At 45.1% G+C, this 4,857-nt stretch overlaps 1 pseudogene; it reads right to left on the bottom strand.

Annotated features, from left to right (window-relative positions):
* Positions 1-1,184: 1,184 nt before the first annotated feature.
* Positions 1,185-4,857, bottom strand: LOC125530267 (annotated as a pseudogene).

Consider the following 4,857-nt stretch of genomic DNA (forward strand, 5'->3'; position numbering starts at 1 on the left):
TCCCAATTAAGCCACTGATGAGCTTTCATTAAGTCAGTTAGGTCTTAGTGGGATGTTGAGAGGTTAAGTATCCAGCTATTTACTACTCCACCATGCCTTGTTATAAACAGATCACAAATTCCACAGTTACCAAAAATACAAAGAATCACCTCTCAAAAAAAATCTTGAAGGGACATTGCTTCGAATGGTTGGTTATCTCATGATCCTTTTTGAAGTGATTGGTTTTCTCATAATCAATGTCGTAATGGATGCTTTATTTTTAAGAAATACCAACTAAAACGTAAAGGTGTGCGCTCACACACAAACACACTGACACAGTGTCTACTGATGACTGCATTTACAGATGTTCAAGATTGACAAAGTCCCCAATAGCGCCTGCTATCGACAAGAACGTCGCCTCCTACTGAAAAACTAATCCACTTTTATAGGGACACGAGAGTGCGTCAAACCTGGCTTTGATCTTGGGATGGGGTTACCAGCCATAGGTGAGTTGTTCTTAACCATGTCGTGTAAAACAAAACCAAATTTGTTTTTACAAAAATATACATACGAATGCTATCAGAGCTGGTGAACGATAAGTAAAGTGTATTGTTTCAAAGGGAAAATAAATCCTATTTAGACCCTGGACTGTGGTGCATGGTCTAAAATGAAGCCCTAAAAATGGAACCTTAAACTTTCAGTTTGTGCTGTTGTAGTACAAACAAATGTGCATCTACAATCCACAAGTTTTAAGAAAGAAACAAGCAATCGCTACATTCTACATAAAATTTGCAATATTGGTACAAAAAATGTGTGCCTAGAATTGACGAGTTTCAAGAAGAAAAAAGCAAGGGATTGCTACATTCTAGTACATAGCAGGGGTGTTAGCGTGAACTATTTCAAGCTTGTCAGAAAATAGGCTAGATGAAAACGGTATATTATAAGCGCACATTACATAACAAAGAGAACTAAACAGTACAAAAGCACATGAGATAATGTATCAACCAGTGATTTGAGGCCCAAATCGGAAACAACAACTTTTGCCTTCCAAAAAAACAAATAGCGAGAATGCTAACACATCATTATAGATAATGTATCCATACCACTGACAGCTAGATTCTAGTCTTATCTAACAAAAAAGAAGCACACTCAGTTTCCCAAGTGCACATATGATAATATGTTCATGGTACCGCGGGTCACATCACTTTAGCTAAATAAAAACATGGTTTCCAAGACGAAAGACGCACAACAGTTTTGGGACAGTTATACATGCTGAAATGAAATAACACAAGATTGAGAAGACACACACCATGGATATGGATCTGCTCTTTGTGCTTCATGCAAATAACCTGCATAGCAAAGACTCTTCCAGGTGTGACCATTAGAAAAGTGCAGAACCATCTCTAGTTAATCAGCAAGTTTCAAGAAAAAAAGAAAAAACAATTGCTACATTCTACATAGCAGGGGTGTTATCATGAACTGTTTCAAGCTTGATGCAGAATAAGCTAGAAGAAAAGATTAAATAAGCAGACAATACATACAAAGAGAACTAAACAAAGCAAAAGTACATGAGATCAAATAGGTGTGGTCTCCTTGTTCGGGCATCACCAAGCAGAGAGAATGATTGCAACGAGGAGGAACGAGAATGAGGCAATGAAGGTGTGGACTCGGTTCAGATTCAGAGCCCGAACCTGAAAGATCAACTTTTGTCTTCCAAAAGAACAAAATAGCGAGAATGCTAACACATCATTACAGATAATGTATGCATACCACTGAATCAAGCTAGATTATAATCTGATATAACAAAAAAGAAGCACAATTAATTTCTCAAAGTGCATATATGACAAAAACATGGTCTCCGAGCTGAAGGGTGCACAACAATTTTAGGACAATTATACATCCTGGACCGATAACACAATATTGAGTAGATATACTATAAATAGATAGATATGGACTGAACCCACTGCTCTTTGTGCTGGATGCTGGTAAAGCTACGGGATAACATGCATAACAAAGACTCTTTCAGCAGGTGTAACCACTAGAAAATCAAAGAAACATCTCGTTGATCAGTGCAGATTCTATTTACACTTACGTGTGCTCCCCTCCACACTTCACTCCTCGGCTCCTAGTCGTACGTCTGTGTTGAAACACAAGATTTTCCCACTGTTCCAGTAAAGGCGCTGGCAGCAGGTTGCGACGTGGAGGACAAGGCTGTACGGCCTAGGCACGGGTCCATCGAGGAAGTGTCCGTCAAACACCTGTGACCAGGTACCGCTGCCAAGATCGTATAGCGGTAGAGTTCCCCTGCCTGCAAGACCACCACCTATTTCATTGACAACGGCGATGGAGTTCCCCTGGACGGATGGCAGGCTCTTGGAGTTAACAGCCATGTTCCATCCGCCGATGAAGACGGCTTGATCACCGATGCTTGTCAGCTGCATGGTGGTGACTCCATTTAGAAGGTCAGCAACCCGGAAAAGCACAATCCTTGAGTGTCCACTGTCACAGCCAACCAAAAGCAGCTCGGAGTTGCACTCTACCAGTTGAAGCATCCTCAACAGTTTCACTGGACATTGGGTGACCATTTGTGGTGGTATCACTGACCATGAGGAGAGGTTGGAATCTTCTGGAGGATTGATGCGCGATGGTTCGAGACCCCACCCTCCATCCACCACATAGAGGCTGCCACCGAATGGCAATGCCGAGTACAAGTGTTTCATTTTCCAGCTCATAGGAGTCCACTGCCGGTCACCGGTGGATGCATACGCCACACGATCAAGGCCAGTCAACGCGAGCATCATGGTGACAGTACCAACCAGATTGACGGAGACGGGCGCGCGGACAAACCGGGTGTCCTGAATCTTGCTAAAGTCACTGATGAAGCACCCTAACTTGGCCAGCTGAGGGAAGATGGAGAAAGTGGCGGGAACAAAACGACGTCGCCTGTAAAGGGGTGGAGAAGGCAGATGACAGTGCTCTTGTTGTGCCGCAGGAGAAGGAGGCCGTCAGGGCAGTCAAGCACAGAGTGGTTTCTGAAGCAAGGGAGTCTGACGCGAACGAAGGTGCCGGTCAAAAGGTTGAAGAAGCGTACATAGCCAAGTAGTGCAGGGTGGCCTGGGTACAGACCGCCACCTTCTGGGAACATCATCCACTGTCGTGGGTGGAAGCACGGGTCGACCATGCCTCGACCGCGTGGGCAAGGAGTCGTGACACGCCATCCTAAGCACACTGCACGGAACCGGACGTAGTCCAACAGGTCGCTGGCGAGTACCCGACTGGCAATCAGGTCGAGCAGGTCTGTGTGCAGTGATGCCCATGTGGATTGGGCAGGATCAGCAAGGCGTCTGGATAGGCGACGACTGTGGCCGCCATGGTGCAGAGAAGCGCCTGGCTCCACTTGGTGCGTGGCCATTCTAGCTTTCACATTCCTCATTTCCTACACAGAAAAGAAAGCCTGTGAGTTGAGTGTGTTAGCTAGCGTCTTTGATAAAGAAGGGTAGTTTGATACCCGAATAGAAGACTGCAAAATGTTTAGGCAAGCAACAGGATCACCCTGACGGCTTCTCGTGCCACCTATACGAATGATTACACTGTATCACCTCTGTTCTGAATTATAAGAAGTTTTGGATATTTCGATATGGACTACATACGGACTGAAATGAGCCAACAAACACACTAAAACTCATCTATATACATCCAATTTGGAAAAAAGTTACAGCATCTTATAATTTGGTACGGAGGGAGTACTTTCTCAGTTACAGCAGAGTCTGTAGGGATGCATCTTGGCTCATGTGTTGACGGGCCACACAAATTTCACATTTTTTTTGGGAAGCTGTCCCTCACAAGCAGTGGCGGACCCATCATTGGGGCGAGCTGGGGCGGCCGCCCCGGGTCGCGGGCGGTGGAAAAATCGGCACCCCTACATATCCTTCCTCCTGTTTCCTGCGGCACGCGTCAGACAGCAAGCAGCGAGCAATTCATTGTGGCGGCGGCGCTGTTCTACGTGACTGCGTCAAGGGATACGAGCCTACGAGGGAGAAATAGATTTGGGCTGGACTAGTGTACTGGGCTACGTTTACTACAGGCCCAAATGCCCAATCGACAACTCTCCTCAAACAAAAAAAAATCCCCAATTCGCGTGTTGCACCGCTGCCAGACTTAAAGGTATACCATAATCATATGATCATATCAAAATATACATCCCCGTGTTCTTTATGCAAGTACACCGTCAGACTTGTGCTAATACATTCATAATTTTGTAGGTCTCATTTGAAATTATGGGATCTTATTGTGGCATCAAGTCAGCATTTCAAGCGACAAGAGTCCATGTCAGTAGTTTGCTACTCCCTCCGATCCATATTAATTGTCGCCGATTTGGTACAAATATTAATTGTCGCCGATTTAGAACAATAATATGGATCAGAGGGGTAGTTTTGAAGACCTTTTGTATGCTTTTGTTGTTGAATGTTATGAGTTCTAGTTGAATAGAGTTGCATTTGTACCAAAAGAAATTTAGACGTTAAATGTTCGCCCCGGCTAACTTGAATTCCTGGGTCCGCCACTGCTCACAAGATTCACCGCACCAATACTAGCTCTCCGTTAATACAGGTTGAACGAAGTTGTACCATTCTGGTTCTCCTTTACTAATCGCTCAATCCTCTAGACTGGTAACTGATTTCATGTTGTAGATTCGCTCCCCAAGTCCCCAGTTCCTAAACTGCTGGATGCGTAAATTAGGAGAACGCAACGGAAGATCTCAACTCACCAGATCGTTCGTTGCCCGTAGATCTTCTGGTAATCGCCGGCTCGCCGCCGGTTGGACAGCAACCCCAGGGCCTATGCGCCGCCTGAGCGTGGGTCGTGGCTGCCGCCGCCGCC

This window comes from Triticum urartu, unplaced genomic scaffold (genome assembly GCF_003073215.2).
Source record: "Triticum urartu cultivar G1812 unplaced genomic scaffold, Tu2.1 TuUngrouped_contig_6190, whole genome shotgun sequence".
NCBI classification, from domain to species: domain Eukaryota; kingdom Viridiplantae; phylum Streptophyta; class Magnoliopsida; order Poales; family Poaceae; genus Triticum; species Triticum urartu.